General features: G+C 43.1%; 1 protein-coding gene across 1 annotated transcript in view; it reads left to right on the top strand.

The window, feature by feature from the left end:
- The first annotated feature begins 8345 nt into the window (after nucleotides 1-8345).
- The window catches only part of LOC149466484 (GRB10-interacting GYF protein 2-like), a 54245-nt gene continuing 41616 nt past the window's right edge, over nucleotides 8346-20974 (top strand). The window contains exon 1 of the mRNA XM_089672379.1: nucleotides 8346-8378. The gene's annotated coding sequence lies outside the window, so the exon portion shown is untranslated. The remainder of the gene's footprint in view (nucleotides 8379-20974) is intronic.

Below are 20974 nucleotides of genomic sequence, written 5' to 3'. Positions count from 1 at the left end.
TGAACAATTTCTGACAGTCTTTTGTTACAGGAGAGCAATCTCTGACAGTCTTTTGTTACAGGTGAACAATCTCTGACAGTCTTTTGTTACAGGTGAACAATCTCTGACAGTCTTTTGATACAGGCTAGTAATCTCTGACATTCCATTGCTACAGATGACCAATTTCTGACAGTTTTTTTCTAACCGGCTGTGACAGCTTGCAGCTTTGCAGCCGGGTGCCCACTGCGCATGTGCGAGAAGCGCTGCGCTTTGTGAATGGCCTCGAAGTCTTCTGGGATCTGTCACCTGTCCCGGAAGACTAAGGGGAGAGGAGGGGGGGACAAGTTACGCTTCCAATCACCTTAGGCGATTGCAGTGGAAGTGGGATTGAGTACCTGTCAAATTCGTGTACCCGCTCCCCAAAGTTGCCAATCCTTAATGGGGAGAGGGGGGTAAAGACTTAAAGCGGAACTTCCCCTTTTGGGTAGAGCTCCGCTTTAAGAAGCACACTCTATTTTATATTTAATCACACCTTCTTAGTCTCTCTGCCTTGAATTATGGCCTAGTAAACACTTGCATGGCTTGCTGCATGTCAGTACAATATTTCTTGCTCTTGACTGTGACAAATTTAAATAAACTGAAATACCAAGATACAGGTACACTGGAGTGCTTAAAAGATGACACACGTTGGGTTGCAGGCAGCAACACAGAGAGAGTTAGTGGAGATAGCAGAGAAAGAAACACTGAGGGTCACAGGAGTGGGATTAACACAGAGAACAGTGGCATAGAGGAACACAAGGAATTTGAGCCACTGGAGGTAGGGGTGGTTCTGGCTGCTATGTGTAGATGTGTTGCTCTAACACCATTAGCCCTTTACAACCTCTGTGATTGGTTGTGGTGGAGGCAGAAAGCTGTCAGCTGTACACAAATGGAAAGACCACACTGAGGTGTAGAACAGGTGAGTGTGACGGAGGGCTTGTTCATAACATTTCTATTGTGTTGCGTTTTTCTGCACACCACTGCATATGTATGGTGTAAACAGGGCACATAGAAAGCAACTGTTACACCACACATGGTGTGCAGGAAATGCAGATCAACAGACACGGTGTGAGCAAGCTTGAGTGAGCGTTGTTAACTCTCTTAATGAGTATAACTATGCATTTCTAGCACCTCTGCAACCTGGGGTCCAGTACGCCTTGCTTTAGCAGGTACCTGTTCTCCATAGTCTGAGTTACCTGTCAGGGTGCTGCTGCTTTCTACAGGTTTGTATTTGGAGGTAGATTCTGTTGGTGAGGCTTCCCCTGCTCTCTAAACTGACATGCTCAGAATCCTGTAGCCTCCTCATAAGTGTACCTTTTCTGGGACATTTTGGGTACTAAATTTACAGGTGCGTAGTGGCGACTATGGAAAAAAGAGCTCCTGGCTAGCAATTAGAGACTGCTTGCATGCTAGAAATAAAACTGCTAGTGCTAGCAGAGATCAGGCCTGACTCTGATAATGTTGCGGTTTTGTGTAAAATGTATCAGAGTTGTCAGTGATCAGAAAATTTATACTGACACTGCACTTGTTTGGGGGTGAGGGGGGCAGGGAAAATAAACACAAGTGATCGAAGCTGATCCTGCTAACGCCCGGTTTTTGGAGACACTATGCTAATGGGGAAACTAGTATAGTTCTGATCGTGATCAAAATACGAATCCGTTCAGACACTATACTAGTAATGGCGGTGATCAGTGACTTATAGTGTGATTGTGAAAGTGTGCTGGCAATCTAGCGCTAACTGACCCTTGCTGGGAGGGACGCTAACTGAAGCTATTCTATCTAATGTCGGTAGTGACACTAATACCTTTATCATTGAAAACTGCTGTACACTAACACTGTACTAATGGAACTGTCCGGGTAACAGGAGTGATCAAGGGTTACTGGAGGGGAATTCAAGGGGTGAAATGTGCCTAAACAGTGTAAGTGTACTTACACTTACCCATTTTTAACTCACTGCGATGTTGCTCTCTTCTTCTCCTGAATTGGTTCTTCTCCTCCTGAATCCCAATTCAGGAGGAGAAGAACTGAGAACATCTTGTGTCTGTGTTTACAAACAAGACAAGGGATCGTTCTCTAATTGGCTACAACTGATTAGCAGGTGTCAGTCAAAAATCATTGGCTGGGACCTGCTGACAAACTTGTGTTGTAGCAAATGACAGCACGGGCTAGCAGGGAGCATGTGCTTTTGCACCCGCAAACCTGAAAATTCCTGGCAACGTACAAACTACTGTAAAACTACCGTGGGCAGGCAGCAAGTAGTTATAGTAGAATTATAGGCAAAACTTTTTCTCGCATTGGGAAGATTTACCCTCACTTCCTCTCCAACAGCCAAAACAGAAAGTGATAGGTCAATCCCTGCAAATTAAAAGAATCTATTGGGGCCCCCCAGGTCACCAGAACTAGTCCCCCCATTGGAAGATGTCCCCTCTATTACTGTTCTGAGAACAACCCAAAATTTGGGATTTTCTTTTACTTACACTTTTGATGATAACAATAAACAGGATAAATAGAGAGGGTGAATCTCCAGGGGACACAGACAGCAATAAAAACCTGACAGGTGTTCTAATCCATCTCCACTCTATCCAAAATAAAAAAAATTGCATTTAGTTATACTTTAACAATGTGCATTCCTAGGAACCTTTAAAAATCTGAATTCATGAGGCAGGGGAGGTGACTTAAGCTTACAGACATAGTGCAGGGGTCAGGTGTGTAGTGTACAGTGTGAGTTTCAGGTGTATGTAACATACATAGTTTACCACTTCAAGTCTGGACACTTTCACCCCCCTCAAGTCCAGGCCAATTTTCAGCTTTCAGCACTATCACGCTTTGAGTGAAAAATTACTCATGGAACACTGTACCCATATGAGGTTTTTATAATTTTTTGGAGACAGATAGAGCTTTCTTTTGGTGGTATTTGATCACCACTGGGCTTTTTTATTTTTTGTTATATAAATTAATAAAGACTGAAAATTTTGAAAAAAAATTGGAAAATTTCCTATCAAATACTTATCGTAATTTTCCTTTCCTGATGGACTCCATGGCAGCATACGTATGGGTTAGTCCCGCCCTCTCTTCTCCTATAAGACCCCACTCCAATAAATCTTTGCTCCTCGCCAGGGGCCATGTTCCATAACTAGCCTACTCATGGCATTGGAAGGGTACTCCTGCTGCCATGGAGTCCATCAGGAAGGGAAAATTACGGTAAGTATTTGATAGGAAATTTTCTGTTTTCCTGACAGACTCCATGGCAGCATAAATATGGGAAATAACTAACCATGCACACATGGGTGGGCAGTTACTCAAACAAAGACTTTAATTTGCCTGGTTGACAGACAGGACATTGAAACCAAAATTAACAGAGGATAAGGAGGCAGGCTCTACACAGTAATGGGCCATAAAAGTGTGGCTTGAGAACCTTGAGGCCGCTCTGTAGATCATCTCAAAGGCGACATGCCGGGAGGATGCCCGGGACGTAGCCACACTTCTGATTGAGTGTGCGGTCACCGCCTCCGGTGACGCCAAGCCCTTAGTTCTGTAGGCCATTTGGATGGTCTGGACGATCCAGGCTGTGAATGACCTGGGAGACGCCTGAGCTCCTTTACTCTTCCCATGGTAAAGGATGAATAGACAGTCTGACCTGCGAAAGGATGCTGTGACCCGCAAGTATAGCCTTAAGGTCTCACCTACGTTCAGGGGGCGAGCGTCATTGACTCCAGAGGCTATAAATGTTGGCAGGACAATCTCTTGGTTCCCGTGGAAGACCAAGATCACTTTAGGATTTAGGAGCACACCCCGACTGATGGGCTACGGGCGTTACTAGTTCCAATTTCTTTCAGGGACTCTTGAATGACTCGTCTGATCAAAGCCTCCACCTGTTGGTTGGCGCTTTCTCTCTCGCCAGTCGCCCGTGCAAAACAGGAGTTACATAATGACCTGTCGTCAGGAACCTGAGAATCGCACCCCCAGCAAGTCTTCCTGGCTGGAGTGCCCCTTATCGTGATGCCTGGAGGAGGAGCGAGAGCTTCTCTGATGATGCCTGAAGCTGGAAGGAGACCTGCAGCGCCTGGATTTAGAGGACTAATGATGGCGCCAAGACCTGAATGCACTTCTGTCATCGTGCGCTGTATAGTGGTGATCAGACCTAGAAGGGCTGAGAGAGAGAAAAAAAAAGACACCGAGTGAGGGATAGTTAAAAGCCACAGAAAAGCACCAGTGGGGGATCAAGGGGCTAAAATCGTCCATCCATACCTACTGCACAGGGGCTGGCTACAAGGAGGCAGTGACACATCCATGCCAGGTCAACTGCCAAGGCAACCAAGCTGTAAAAAAAAAAACCACATGACATGCAAAATCCCTGCAGACCACCAGGGGGGGGGGGGGGGGGGCGGAGGGACAGGTACTGACCTTCAAAGTGGACCACAACGCTTGGGGAAGCTTCCACATTCAGCCTGCAGGATTTCCCAAGGAAAACAGATCTGACATCTGTTTAAATTTGCTGCCAAAGCTGTAACGTCACCGCTGCCGTACTGCGCATGCGCTAGACCACGGGCCACCTGCGCAAGCGCCACTATTTTGTCAAACTGTGGGTCTTGTTGTAACAAGTGGCAACAAGCCATGAAATATGCATCAATGTTTTTAAAGTGATTCTAAAGCCTTACATTAAAAAACAAAACAAAAACAAACATATCTATACTTTCCTGCTGTGCACTGTGGTTTTGCACAGAGCAGCCCAGATCCCCCTCTTCTTGGGTCCCCCACCAGCACTCCTGGCCACTCCCTCCTGTCAGATGCCCCTACAGCAAGCAGCTTGCTATGGGGGCACCCGCTGCTCTGTGTGTACATTCACACACAGAGCTGTGGATTTCCCCCCCGTGATTGACAGCAGTGGGGAAACAATGGCTCCTGCTGCTGTCTTAGCGGAAAAAGGTGCACAAGCAACAGGGATAACCGCAGCCTTGAGAGGATTGTGGAGGAAAGGCCATTCACAAAGAGTGCAGCACGGCTGGGGTCAGTGCTTCAAGAGCCACCACACACAGACGTATCCAGGACATGGGCTACAACTGTCACATTCCATGTCTTACCTGGGCTAAGGAGAAAAAGGACTGGACTGTTGCTCAGTGGTCCAATATCCTCTTTTCGAATGAAAGTAAATTTTGCATTTCATTTGAAAATCAGATTCAGGAGGAAGAGTGGAGCGGCACAGAATCCAAGTTGCATGAGGTCCAGTGTGAAGTTTCCACTGTCAGTGATGATTTAGAGAACCATGCCATCTGCTGGTATTGGTGCATTGTGTTTTATCAAGTCCAAAGTCAGCGCAGACCTCTATCAGGAAATTCTAGAGCACATCATGCTTCCCTCTGCTGACCAGCTTTATGGAGATGCTGACTTAATTTTCCAGCAGGACTTGGCACCTGCCCACACTGCCAAAACTACCAATACTTGGTTTAACCACTTGCCCTCCTGAGGATTTCCCCCCCACTTCCTGTCCAGGCCATTTTTTGCAATACGGTGCTGCGTTTTTTTAACTGGAAATTGCGTGATCATGAAACGCCGCACCCAAATAAAATGTTTTTCCTTTTTTCCCCTTTTTTTCCCACAAATAGAGCTTTCTTTTGGTGGTATTTGATCGCCTGTGCGTTTTTTATTTTTTGCACTATAAACAAAAAGACACCGACAATTTTGAGAAAAAAAACTGTTTTTTTAAACTTTTTGTTATTAACTAGTTGCCGACTGCAGGTAGCCGAATGACGGCTACACTACGGCTGTCCAGTTCTGGGAGGCCGTCATATGACGACCTCCCAAAACGCGCTATCCTGCGCACCCCCGGAAATCTCTGTGATCGCTGTGTCCTATGGACACAGCTGACCACGTGATGTGGTAAAAGGCCAATCACAGCGGCCTTTTACCACCTGATGAGCTGTGTCCAATGACACGCTAATCACCGGGAAACGCATTTGCCGCTTCTTGGCTGCACTCTCCTCACGCTGTCGACGCGGGAGGAAAGTACTGCTGAGAACCGGCAGATTTCAGAGCAGGGATCGGCACCGATCATCAGGGCACTGATGATCAGTGCCCTGATGATCGGTGCCCAGCAGTGCCACCCACCAGTTCTGCCCACAAGTGCCGCCCACCTGTGCCCAGCAGTGTCACCCATCTGTGCCCATCAGTGCCACCCACCTGTGCCACCCACCAGTGCCCATCAGTGCAGCCCACCAGTGCCGCCAGTCAGTTCACAGCAGTGCCGCCTATCAGTGTCGACCAGAAGTACCCATCATCAATGCCAGCTCATCAGTGCCGCCTATCAGTGCCGCCAGTCCGTGCCACCTCATTAGTGCTGCCTATCAGTGCCGCCTATCAGTGCCCATCAGTGCTCTCTATCAGTGCAGCCTCATCAACGCACATCAGTGAAGGAGAAAAATTACCTGTTTGCAAAATTTTATAATAGAAACAAAGAAACTTTTTTTTTTTGCTCTTTTTTTGTTTATAGCGCAAAAAACAAAACACCCAGCCACAAGTAAATACCATCAAAAGAAAGCTCTATTTGTGAGAAAAAGAGTATAAAAATTTCATGAGTACAATGTTGCATGACCGTGCAATTGTCATTCAAAGTGCGACAGCGCTGAAAGCTGAAAATTGGCCTGGTAAGGAAGGGGGTATAAGTGCCAGGCAAGTGGTTAAACATGTCCAGTAAAAAAACAAAAAAAAACTAATTTCATCATAAATTCAGGCCAAAATGTATTCTGCAACATCTCTTTGCTAAAAAAAAATCCCAATTAATGCAAATGTATTGGTTTACGTGAACGTTATACCGTTTACAAATGGCGGCACTGGAAATTTTTTTACTAGTAATAGCGGCGATCAGCGACTTATAGCGGGACTGTGGTGGGCATACTGGGGGGAACTGTCTTGGTGTCACTGACATCCCCAGTGACACCAATACAGTGATCAGTGCTAATAAAAAGTACTGACACTGTACTGATGACACTGGGCAAGAAGGGGTTAACATGTGGGGCGATCAAAGGGTTAACTATTTGCTGTTTCACTATGTGTGCTTCACTGTATGCACATTGCTTTGTACAAACCAGTGTGTAGGAGCTGACGGGAGAGATCTATGTTGTTTATACACAGGTTTCTCCCCTGTCTGAGATACTTGGCGATCACTGGGTGCCTGCTGGGACCTTGTGATTGGCAGCTGAGGCCACGAATGGCGGTGCGTGTAGGGCGCACATGCCCCTATATATAGGTGATTTTGCGCACCTCTGCTGCCCTGTAGCAGTATTTCTGTTATAGGGCAGCGTGGAACCGGTTAATGATCGTGATATCACTGTGCTTGATTGGCCAGCAAGCTCGCCTGACCTAAACCCCATAGAGAATTTGTGGGGTATTGTCAAGAGGAAGATGACAGACATCAGGCCCAACAATGCAGATGAGCTGAAGGCCACTATCACAGCAACCTGGGCTTCCATAACACCTCAGCAGTGCCACAGGCTGATCGCCTCCATGCAAAAGGAGCCCCGACCAATAATGAGTGCACACTATACTGGACATGGACGTACCTTTCAGTAAGCCAATATTTCTGTATTAAATATCCTTTTTTCATTGGTTTATGTACTATTCTAATTTTCTGAGATAATGGATTTTGGGTTTTCATAATTATCAAAATTAATAGAAAATGCTTGAAATATATCACTCTGTGTGTAATGAATGTATATGAGTTTTACTTTTTGAATTGAATCAATGAAATACATTAACTTTTTGATGATATTCTAATTGAGATGCACATGTAAATTTAATTTGTGTACAGCATTGCATTATTGAGCAATTACCAGTTAAAGTAGCACAGTGCTGAATAGCAAAAATGATCTGTTCATGAAGGGGGGGGGACTTTCTGGAGCTCAAGTGGTTAATTCTAGGGCAGAAGGTGGGGGAGGGGGGCAAACATTATTTCTGCATAGAATACACATTGTTCTGAGGTGTCCTGACAGGACCTTACAACAGGCACCTCATTGCCCTCTCTCCTGCCTTGGAATTTCTCTTTCTTCGGCGCAACCAACTTTTTCTTGCGACAAAATAATTAATGAAACACCTCTGCCTACTTCCTCCCCTTCGCTGACATCCTGTAATAGGAAATGACAGGCATGTGGGCATCTTGCCCACATCCATTATGGCCGCTGGGTGGCTACGAGCTGCTGGCCGGATCACGTGGGCCGCTGGCTCCCCAGCAGACTGGGAAGGCCCCAGTGACGACTCGTACGTGAAGTATCCCGTCGTTCTCGCGGAGGAAGGGAAGTGTGTGTGGTGGAAGTGCTGGCACGCTGCTCTGTCACTGCTCACGCGAGGCGTGGAGTCGTCAGGTGACGGTGCGTGGCGTCAGCCATCTTGTGTTGTTGGGCTTGTGGATTCGCTTCGGGTGAGAAGCTGAGAGAGAGGTAACAGGGCGAGAGAGGGAGCTGAGGCTGGGTGGGTGGTTGCGGGGGGGAGACCACCGACATGGAGTCCCAGAGAGGGGAGGGAGGCCGGGGACAGGGACACGTGTGCTGCACATTGCACTCCATAACATATGCCGAGTGTGTCAGCCTTCACTCTTCCTGAACTCTGTGTGCACCTCTGCTGTCACCTCCATTCTCAGGACATGGGAGTCAGCCCTGATATACAGTGAGGGATTAGAATGAACTTCACCAGACATACACCACCACTCATTCCAGGAATCACTGACAACTGATCTCTAGTCCATCACCCAGTCTACATGACCCACACGGGGAAAGGCCCTTCCATTGGTATTAGGAAATCACGGCTATAAGCTATTGATCGCTTCTCTGTTTCCACCATACAACTTCATCATCTGATCTGTCAAAGTATAATGGGGACTCAAAGTGTCTCAGCACTGCCCATCAATCGACCGCTTTCTGCCCTGGCTGATTGACTTGATTAGAAATCAATCGGAAGGGATGTTATGACTTTTGGATTGCTTTCCCATTCAATTGGATGATAAAATCAAAGTGTGTACAGCCACACTTCCCGTCCCAGGAGCGCACATTCCTGCTCGGGATTTTTGGGGGTGTCTTACATTCATTTACATGTGTTGTGCATGGACTGCCCCTTCATGCGTTTGTTACACAAAAGAAGCCCTTTCACCTTATTAAAGTGGAGTTCTGTCCCCCTCCCCCCCCCCCAAAAAAAAAAGTTAGCAGCTACAAATACTGTAGCTGACCTTTACAGTGTTACTAAACCCAGGACCCTGCATTCACTATATCTGCTCTCCCACAGTACACACAACATAGAAGTGCAATTATTTTAGTAATTATAAACTGCCAAATACCTTTTCTCATCAGCAGTTAGAGCAGTCTTGTGACTTCTATCAGTGTCCAGCCGAGCACTGGTTAAAGCTTGTAGGAGGAGTTTTCATTCTCTAGGAGGATGCAGAACCCCTGACCTCTGCCTGGACAGTATTGATTGGCTCTGTGCCGATCACATGCACTCTCCCGAGAAAAACAAAACTCTAGCAATACATACTAAAGTGAGCATGTGCATAGTGACTCCACAGGATGTTTTATCAGGGGATAAGAGGGGGAGGATCAGAGAAGTCAGAATCAAACAGCGTTTTTACACAATGCAAAGGATTAGCCCCTTAGGTTCCACAGTGAGTATAACAGGCATGCTTTACTGCATATATAGACTGATTTTACTGTTGTGGGTTTTGTAACACTTTAATATTAGGGCACTTACCTGTCCAGGAATCCAGCGGTGTCCTCACCCCAAGCCGATTCTTCAGTTGGCTGTCAGGTGCTGGCGCCGCCATCTTGACTAGAATGCATGTGTACAATCCATGTATAAGTGGGTGCTGCAGTGACCGTCGGCTAGAACCAAACAGAATCAGCAAGGGAGAAGAATGTCACCAGCACACCGAGGATCACCAATATGGGGCCAAAAGTTTTAATGAGCGATCACATAGTTACAGCAAGGCAACGTTTCGGAGTCTCGCAGGACCCCTTCAACATGCCTGAAGAGGAGGTCCTGCGAGACTCTGAAACATTGCCTTGCTGTAACTATGTGATCGTTCAATAAAACTTCAGAATCTGAAGTTATGTATTGTATTTGTTTTTTATTTTCAAAGGAAAACTGTACTGATTAAACAAAAATCATACAATCTGGTATCGTACAAGAGAAATTTCCGTGCTTGTCCCTTCTAATTATTTTGGATGAAAGCTGTATTATCGATCAGATTATTGTACGATCGATTTGAAAGCGGCATTTTTTTTTCTTACAATTTTTTTTGTGTATACTAGGCTTTAGTGTGAATGTAGACTTAGATCTGCCACCAGTTATGTAGTACAAGGGGCCTGCCTGAGTGGCCACCAGGTGAAGAGATTGTTTATGTCGTTCACACTGTGTGGACTTACAGACAGATTTCCTCATGGATAAATACAGAACTGCAGGGACACACAGACAACAGTTGTTTTCTGTGTGTCTGGCTCACACTAGAATGTGGAGTTTGCCTGCACTCCAAAGCTGTGTGATAATATGCTACATGTCTCACCTCTCTGGATGGCACTGCTGTGCAGTGAGATAAATGAAGTGATCCACATAAAGTTCACTCAAAAAGAAAGGGAGCCGTGTGATGTGGGAAAATGTCGTCATCACACCGCTCCCCCTGCACGTAGTTGCAGCTGAAACTGCTGGTGGCCACACTCTGAACCACTCTGGTGTAGGATCCTGTGAATTGGCCCTTAGGTGTGTCCTCTTTACACGTAATTTTGACAGTTCTTTGTTTATTAATTACAAGTACTTGTATAGCGCTGTCAATTTTCGTAGCACTTTTACATATACAGTATATTGTACATTCACATCAGTCCCTAACCCTCAAGGGGTGTACAATCTAAGGTCCCTAACTCACATTCATACATACACATACTAGGGTCAGTTTAGATGGGAGCCAATTAACATACCAGCATGTCTTTGGAGTGTAGGAGGAAACCGGAGTACCTAGAGGAAACCCACGCAGGCACAGGAAGAACATGCAAACTCCATGCAGGTGGTGCTGTGGTTGGGATTCAAATCAATGACCCTAGTGCTGCCAGGAAGAACTTAATTCAAAAGGGGATATTCTGCTTCTCCACTCCTCTAAACCCCCGCCAACTTTTGGACATATTGTTTGGGAGGGGGGAGCAGGGACCTGGTTTTAATAGGCCATCCTTTCCTACAGGCGTTCCATATGTCCGTTTTTCATCTGTTTATGGAGGAAAAATGGATACCCATGTGTTTCTATGGACTAGTGGATGTAAACGGATAATCTGTTTACATCTGTTAATATCCGCATCTGTTAACATCGGTTTTTTTTTTTTTAAATGGAAGAAAACCCTATTTTGCTTCTATTACAAAAAATGGAACGGACGTGAAAACGGACGTGAACTGATCCGTTTTTTTTCTTGGAAAAAAGGTGACTGAACTGATAGCAAAAAAAAAAAAGGCGCCTTACTGACAGCCTCCCAGATGCTCCCTGGGAAGGTTTTATTCTTGGGAATAAAAACTTTTTTTTTTGTTCTAAACCGATAATGCCACATGGTGTTTGCATCAGACGAGTATATGACATCATGTGGCGTACGACATTTCTTTTTTTTTTTAATCATATGATTATATTGTAGTACATGCACAATATGAGGCCAGAGGCTCAATGTATGGACTGGTTGAGAATAAAGAAGAAGAAGCTGTCTGCTGATGACATTCTTAAAAAAAACAAACCAAAACAAAAAAAGAAGAAACACTGGTTTGGCATCGCGGGTTTCTGACCGACAGTAGGACCCCGTACTGAGAGACAAGGGATGTGGCGCAATATGTCTTGTGTCCTATTAGTTTAGTTCACACCAGCACTCTGCATTGGTGTGCACTGGGAAAGAAAGTAAAAATGCAGCAGGTTGCAATGCACATGTTCCATCACAACGCATTGCAGTGCAATAAAAGTTATGAAATATTTTTTAAACACCTCAGTAAAGTTGCAAAAACAAAAGTAAACAGTGTGATGCCGCATACCACATTGCACTGCTCCTGCACAGCGCACGCCAACGGCTGCAAATTATAAAGATTATAATACATGTTGTTGTGAATAGCTCCCTCATCTGCCACAAATTGATAGCAAGAATATAATTCAAAGTGTAACTAATCCCCAGAACAAAAATGTAATACTGCCGCTTACCAGTCCTTAGATGTCATAGCTCCACCGGCTTTCTTTGTTCAGGCTTGTTTTCTTTTCTTTTTACACGGTGATCCTGTCGCAATCACTTCTTGTCTTGGGCTATTAACAATCACTTACTGTATCTATGGCAGAGAGGAGTAGGCTGCTCTCCTGATTTGGACTACAAAAACATTGTCACAACACATCGTGCCCTCCTCCTTTTCAGCGCACATTATTCAGAGTATAACGCATGTTGCTGTTCTCAATGGCTCCTTTTTCTGTCACAGATTGAATAATAGCAAGAAAGTAATTTAAAGTGTTAATGTATCTAAACCCAAACACAACTATGTAATATGTTGGTAAGCAACACCACTCATGGGTTTGGAATGGGGAAACATGCTGTATTCTGGGATGCCAGGGGTGAGCACCTAGTGGTCAGAGTGTCCCAGAACTTGGGCAGCTCATGCTTCCTTCAGTGGGAGTTTTTCTGGCAGACTTTGGGATTGTACGTCGTGGACTAATGGTATGGCTTTAAACTGACCATTCTGCACAGTGTTTTCTTAGTTTTTTTTTTTTTTTTTAAGTTGAGTCTATCTTTTAACAGCTCAGTTGCCCTGCCTGTGTAGTTTACCTCTGATGAGCTTGGTTGCATCTAAGGAACAAACTATCATTGGAGACTGTATTTTGGCCAGTATGGCTGTGTTGTGCAAGAGTTGCTAAGTTAGGTATTGTCATCATAAGGCTCCATGTACACGGGGCGTTTTAACCACATGCCGCCCAGCCACTGTAGAAATACGGCGGCAGGGTGGCACGGCTGGGCAAAAGCACGTTTTAAAATGCGCTTTTGCAAAACAGGTGGGGGGCACGCACGAGGCACGCCGCCACCCTACCTGCACTGCCAATTCCGGCCGCAGATGTCAGTCAATGGGTCACAGCCGGTCATTACCGGCTGTGTCCCGCCGATTAGCGGCAATCACTGACAGAGAGCAGGGCTGCAGTAGCTCTGCTTTCTGTCAGTTCCCTGACAGGCTGATGGGAGAGAAGAGTTTATCTCTCCTACACACCCCGCCCCCTAGTAAAACACTCCCCTCACACAGTTAACCCTTTCAGTGAATAAAAAAGTTAACCCCTTCCTCCCCAGTGCCATTAGTACAGTGTCTGTTTTTTTTTTTTTTTGCAGTGATCACTGTATTGGTGTCAATGGGGATGTCAGTGACCCCAAATCAGTTCCCCCCCAGTGTCAGAATGTCCGCCGCAGTCCTGCCATAAGTTGCTGATCGCCGCCATAAGTCACTGATCGCCGCCATTATTAGTATAAAAAAAATTAAAAATCGGAGTATCTTTCCCGCTATGTGTAAACGCTATAACTTTCACGTAAACCAATTAATTTACACGTATTGGGTTTTTTTTTTAGCAAAGACATGTCGCAGAATACATTTTGGCCAAAATTTATGACGAAATTTGATTTTTACATTTTTTTTTACTGGACATGTTTTATAGCAAAAAGTCCAAAATATTGGTTTTTTTTTTCTCAAAATTGTCAGCCTTTTTTTTTTTAATAGCACAAAAACCGCACAGGCGATCAAATACCACCAAAAGAAAGCTCTATTTGTGTGAAAAAAAGGGCATAAATTTCATTTATGTACCGTATTACATTACCGCGCAATTGTCTGTTTAGCGCAGCGCTGTATAGCAAAAAAATGGCGTAAATTTCAGTATCTATACCATAGTTTGTAGTCGCTATAACGTTCACACAAAGCAATCAATATACACTCATTGGGATTTTTTACCAAAAACATGTAGCAGAATACATTTTGGCCTAAATTTATAACCAACTTTGTGTTTACTATATATTTTTTATAGCTGAAAGTAAAAAATATTGTTTTTCTTCCAAATTTTTGGTCATTTTTTTGTTTATAGTGTGAAAAATAAAAAGCGCACAGGTGATCAAATACCACCAAAAGAAAGCTCTATTTGTGTGAAAAAAAGGACGTAAATTTCATTTGGGTACAGCATTGCATGACCGCGCAATTATCAGTTGAATTAGTACAGCGCCGAGTAGCAAAAAGAGGCCTGGTCAGGAAGGGGGTTAAATCCTGTGGAGGGCAAGTGGTTAGTAATGCTGGTAGCGTTAGCTATGTAAAGTCGTGTGTAAAAAAACACATTTTTTTTTTTTAGCGTTCTTGCATTAGCATTTAGCCTTGTTTTTCGCATTTGCGTTTTTAGCACTTTATTACACAAAAAAATTGATAAAATTTTTGCTAAAAAAGAGCCCAAAATCTCTGGTTTGCCATGTTTTACCATGTTTTTTTTTTTTAGCTTTAGAGTGTTTGTACAGCTGAAAAACTCATCTAGAAACCCACTAGTTCTGGGTTTTTTTGCCTGCTAAAAAACACTGATTAAAGCCTATGTAGGACACATAGGATAGCATGCTGGGGAATTTACTGGCTGTAGAAAAAAACGCCAAAAGCCAAAAACAGCCGCTGTAAAAACGTCCAGTGTGCATGAGGACTCAGTCCCTGGATTTAAGACAAATTTGCAATAGAAAGCGGACTTTTGTTTATATTTAAAATTAGTGTTGGGTTAGAGTTAGCTATTTGTTTTAAAGCAGACCTGAAGTGCTTAAAATGCCAGAGGCTTCAGTTTTTTTGATATAGGGGACTCTGTATTACTGTTATGCCAGAAATCCACTTGGGTTTTTTTTCTTTAAGCATTTTAGCATTTTTCTCTTTTTGTACACTGCCTGTGTTGTATGTGCTTTGTACACAAGGGTGGAGCAGAGATTAAGTACAGGGTGCCTGAAATCTGAAGAAAGAAGACTAGCTATGGCAATGAAATTGCAAAGGCAAGCGCAAACCTGTCATCACCAGAAGATGTCAAACTAAGGCTACTTTCACACTGATCCACCGCAAAAACACAGCAAAAATGCATAGGCGTTTTTGCCGCGCTTTCTGAGCATTTTTAAAGGACAGGTGACTTAAATACTGCACCAAAAACACTTCTCATAGTCTTTTTTGAGGTGCTTTTCAGGCATTTTGCTAACGTTTTCCATTGATTACAATGGGAAGAGGCGTTTTAGGGTTTTTTTTTTTTTTTAGCTCACCAAACATGCCCCAAAGATGCTGCAAGCAAGAGTTTTTACACCACATTGCAAGCGCAATAGATATACATTCACATACATAGTGAAGTGTGTTTTTTTTTTTTTTTTTTTTTTTTTTTTTAAGCTTTTCAGGTGCTTTTTTAATGCAAAAACTCCTCAGTGTGAAAGTAGCCTAAGGCTGCTTTCACACTTGAGTGTTTTGTAGCTTAAAGCTCAAAGGTCCAAAAATGCCCAAACTTAGTGTTCTTTATAGTGCCATGGAAAACAATTGATTTTTTTTTTTTATATTTTGAGTGTTTTTGTCAAGTAACATCCACACAAATGGCAAAATCCAAGGTTTCCCAGCAGAACATTGCTCAAAGTAGTACACTGCCTCCATCAGCTTTCCTTCTTGATATAGTGCATCCTGGTGCCATCTCTTCCCCAGGTACGCGATGCACTCATCCATCTACATGATGTAAAAGAAAGCTTGATTCATCAGACTGGGCCACCTTCTTCCATTGCTCCGTGGCCCAGTCTTGATACTCAGATGCTCATTGTAGGCATTTGTGGCTGTGGACACAGGCCAGCACGGGCACCCTAACCAGTGTGCAGAAATGCAGCCCCATACACAAACTGCAATGCCCATTTATTTTTTTGTGCTTCAACACATCAACTTTAGGGACAACATGTTTACTTGCTTAATATATCGCACCGGCTTTCAGATGCCATTGTAACAAGATAATCAGTGTTACTCACTTGTCAGTTATAAACTTATGGCTGATTGTTGTGTGTATATGTATGTATGTATGTACAACCCCAGTTCCAAAAAAAATGGGATGCTGTATAAAATCTACATAAAAACAAAATGCAATGATTTGCAAATCTCATAAACCCATTTTTTTCTAATATTAAACATATCAAATGTTTAAACAGAAAATGTTAAGAAAAAAAAAATCAAGATAATTTTGAAACTGAGCAGTAACACATCTCAAAGTTGGGACAGGGCAACAAAAAGCTGGCTAAGTACAACCCCCAGTTCCAAAAATGTTGTCAGGACCAAGTTTACCATGGTGTTACATCCCCTCTTCTTTTAATACCTCTCTGTAAATGTCTGGGAACTAGAGGAGACTGGTTTCTGGAGTTTTGTCCCATTCTTGCCTGAGCCTTTACTGCTGTAAATATCTTTCAGCACTGATGGTGCCTTTCCAGATGTGCAAGCTGCCCATTCCATTCACACTAATATTCCCCAATACCACCTGGGATGCAAGCTTTTGAACTGAGCTCTGTTAACAAGCCAGAAAGCCCATCTTCTCTTTAGTATGTAGGATGCAGCACTCAAGATTGACAAAAATGTCAAAGTTTGATCCATCTGATCACAGAATGGTTTTCCACTTTGCAACAGACCATTTTAAATTAGCTTTGGCCCAGAGAAAACAGCAGTATTTCTGAATCGTGTTCAGATATGGCTTCTTCTTTTTATAGCTTGCCTTTTGGATGCCATGATGAACTATGTTCACAAGTGAGAAAATTGTGTGCTGCCAAATAAATCAACAATAAAAATACAAGCTGCTGCAAAAACGTGAGATGTGTGTTCATCACATGTGAAAAATATATAAAACTAATATAAAGTGCTGCGCTGCTCAAAAATCATAAAGTATCAAAAACGTAACAAAGTCCAAAAAACACATATATAGAACTCCAACGTGAAAGTCCACAAAGGAGAAGAAAGAAGAAACTCCAGATGGAGAGAGGCATCTTCCTACTGGTGACTGATCCCACAATCCCGGTGCTGTAAGTCTTTAATTGATGTGCATCACCACAGTGAACATATATAGGTGGACCCTCACCTTCTCATATGGACTCGTATGAGAGACAGGTCAACAAAACATCTCCCCTTCTAGTGGGGGTAACACACAGGTTTCTCTTCTATGGACAATCCTCACCTCATGTATGACCACTGTATCATCCAAATGAACCTGTCAGCGATATGGCTGGCTCTGTGGGTGGAACACAACAACCATAAAAATGACCATAGTGCAGCACATTTCTTAAAACTCCATATAATTTATTAAATTATGCACTCACATGGTAACAATAATAAAACCGCAGTATAGTAGAGATCATGCAATATGTCCTACTGTGCTAAACGGTGTTCTGGCTGTGACATCACCTGGCTCCTCCCCACACGTATCGTCACACACCACGTGACTTCATCAGAACTGTGTTCACAGCCAATGATATTTGGATGTATTGCTGAGCCCATGCAGTGCTGTCCATCACAGAATCCTGTCTGTTTATTGCAGTGCCGTCTGAGGGCGCAAAGATCACTGACATCCAATTTTGCGTTTTGGCCTTGTAACTTGTGCACACAGATTTCTCCAGAGTTTCAGAATCTTTTGATATTATGTACTATACATGACGATATATTTAAAGTCTTTGCAATTTGTTTGAGGAACATTATTCTGAAATTTTGACAATTTTTTTTAACTGTTCCCACCTTTACTTCTGAGACATTTTAGCTGTAAGATGCTCTTTTTACCCCAGTCATGTTACTGACCTGTTGAGAATTATCCTAATTATTTGCAAAATGTTCTTGCATCTCTTCCTTGTTGGTACAACGTTCTTTTCTACCTTTTTTTTGTACCCTGTCCCAAAGTTTTTGAGATGTGTTGCTGCCATGAATGTGTTTTTTTTTTTTTTTTTTTTTTTTTTTTTTTTTTAACCTTTAGCCCTGCTGCAGACAAGTAGCAGGGCTCACCTGTCAGATGGAAGCTGCCACTTGATTGCTTCCACACAGTGCCAGCCTCTTCCCACCCGTCTCAACCTCCCCCAGCGTTGGTCTCCAGGGCTCCGTTTGCCCATCTGCGGGCCCGGGACTGGCACATCTCCATCAGCTAGAGAGGAGGGAGGAGTGCAGACACGTCCGCTCCCCTCCCCTTCTTGTCCTGACCCGGAAGTGACGTTGTGATGTCACTTCTGGGTCCCCGTTGAGAGATTTCTGGCCGTGGAGGCTGGGAAAGAATGTAATGTGGTGCGATGTGCATTGCATTACATTCAGTGGAGCATAGGGAAGACATCCAGGCTCTTTTAGACCCTGGTTGTCTCAATAAAGAGAACCTGTCATCAAAAATCATCACATAGGGAACTTTGACCCCTATGTGATGAAAAAACAAATTAAGTAAAAAACAAAGTTTTGTTCTTTTTAATTGTAAAAAATTTAAGTTAAACCAAAGCACATATCACCCCCCCCCTGAAAAAATTGAGGGCCCTCCACCCCCACATACGCACGTACATACGTAAAAGCACATGCTGGGGTGCCTACGCATGAAAACGTTGATTGCGATATACATGTCACATATTGTGTTGTGTGCCAGAATGAGAGCAATAATTCTAGTATGAGACATCCTCCATAGCGCTAAACTGCTGGCCTATAAGGAGCTTTAAAAGTGTGGCCTATAGAAAATATAGGGTACTGAAGTTTGTTGCCATTTCACAAGCGCACGCAAAGTTAAGGTTTGACATGTTGGATATCTATTTACTCGCTGCAACCTCGTCTTTTATATTTTATGAACAAATAGGGTAATTTATTGCTTTTTTGTGCCCTTAAGTTAACTTGTGTTTTTTACTGAAATTTTGTGGTAATATCATGCAACATAAAAAATTGGAACTACCACTATTTTATTCTCTAGGGTCTCTGCTTTCAGAAAATATATAATATATGGGAGTTTTGTGTAATCTTCAGGCCTAAAATGATTTTTTTAAGCTTGTGCAAAAAAAAGCAAAAAACGGCTCTGTCAGTGAAAGGAATAAAGCCCTTTCCTGAGGAGCACCCAATCGGTGCTCATTACACTGCAAGGTCTCTCCCCTCCCTTCTAGTCCCTGGGTGCAGTGCTGGAGAGAGGCAGTGAGGGGAGGAGGTGATAAACAGTGCAGTGTTAAAGTAGATTGGGACACCAATCTACGCACGCACGCACGCACACACACACACACACACACACACACACACACACACACACACACTATGAGCAAGAGAAGAGAGATAGCAATAGTACTTTGATAATGGTGGGTAATGAGTCCCCAAAATCTCATTGTAATAAAGCAGCTGCTTTGTCTTCATCATCCTCTGTTGGATGTCCTTTTGAGTGCCTGTTGTACCTATCGCTGCATTATTTATATAAGAAATGTTTTTAGGTCATCTAGTCAGTTTACCTTGACTACGTATCCTGTTAATTTATGCTGAATTGTTGTTAAAGTACAAACTTTGCATATGTAGTTATTGGAGTGAAAGTTCCAATTACTATGGCAACATTCTGTGACGAGCATAAAAAGCCCTAGTTGCTGTGTTTCAGAATGTATTTGAGACTTATGTAGTAAACATGTCACTGTATGGAACCAAGAAAGTTTTAAGCACATTCACCGTGTACAATTTATATAAAAATGGCAAACCTACAAATGACTGACTAAGCAGAACTTTCAGTTGGCTCTTTCTCTCTTCCTAGGCCTCTCTTGCTCTCTGATGTCCTCATTAAAAACATTAGGAATTTTAACTGTTGCCTGTAACAGCCAGACATTCTTTGCATTATGTTTCTGGTGCTTGCAAACAATACAGTTGCTAGACCATTCACACTTGCATTCTGGTTACACACATTACATGCATCAGTGTGTTGCAGTTCCATTAATATTTAATGGCACCCAAACACCCTAAGGGACTGCACAGTGCGATGCAGTGCACAACAGTACATGATAACTCACTTTCATGCATTGTGGTGTGCTGCATTGCAAAATAGTGCTTGGTAATTTTTTTGCTTTTTTTGATGCGTCGACTGCCTTAACACAACACGTGTTGAAAATGCAAAAGAAGCATGGGCATTTACTAGAGCACAGCCATGTACTGCCATTCACTTGTTTAGCATGCTGTACACAGCATTTGTGCCTCCCCAGGTGAACAAAAGCTGCAGGACATTAAACTAGGAATATAAAATGCCTAATAGCTCTGTGTTTAATATTTTCTTTTTTTAAACCAAATCTTAATAAAAAGTTAAAAAGAACTTTAATTTAATAAACAAAAAAAAATATTATGAAAGTTACTCCTTTTTCAGGGTATATTCTTCATTAAGATCTTTAAAAATGTTTAATTATGTTAGATCAGGCGTTTCAAATACAGTGAGATAATCTTCTAGAGATGTAATTTGTCAGCAGATAAAATCCTCTTGATCCACACGCACAGTCCAGTTCCTTATCTTTGGAAATAAGACTCCATTCACTTGTGTTTTCCTCAGTGTGTAAGCTCCTGTCAGACATGTTCTCATCTATGTCTGTTTTGTAATAAATAGAAATATGTTCGGTTTTTCTTTGCACAGCAAAAAAAAAAAAACCCCAGGATCTCAGAAGATACAAAAACAATTGAGTACTGTCCTTGTTGCTTTTTTTATTTGCGCTAAAATCCAAATTTTCAGGGCAGGCTTTAGGGGGAATACCGCCTTCTTCAAGGTCTAAGCGGTACTAATACACAAAGCGTTGTCAGAATGTAAATAAGACAGTCTCTGAGAGGGGAAAAACACACAATCAAACATACATAAAAATAGTAATTCAACTTGGATAGTTAGTCAGATGAGACAGGAAGAGAGCTATGGAATGGGGGGGGGGGGGGGAGACGACAGTCACAGAGGTGAGAGAGGTCGTAAAACTGTTAGATAGTGATTTAA

The sequence above is a fragment of the Staurois parvus genome, unplaced genomic scaffold (genome assembly GCF_062004578.1).
Source record: "Staurois parvus isolate SC_StPar_1 unplaced genomic scaffold, SC_StPar_1.0 ptg000126l, whole genome shotgun sequence".
In the NCBI taxonomy this organism is placed as follows: domain Eukaryota; kingdom Metazoa; phylum Chordata; class Amphibia; order Anura; family Ranidae; genus Staurois; species Staurois parvus.
This window is presented reverse-complemented; position numbering and strand designations above follow the sequence as displayed.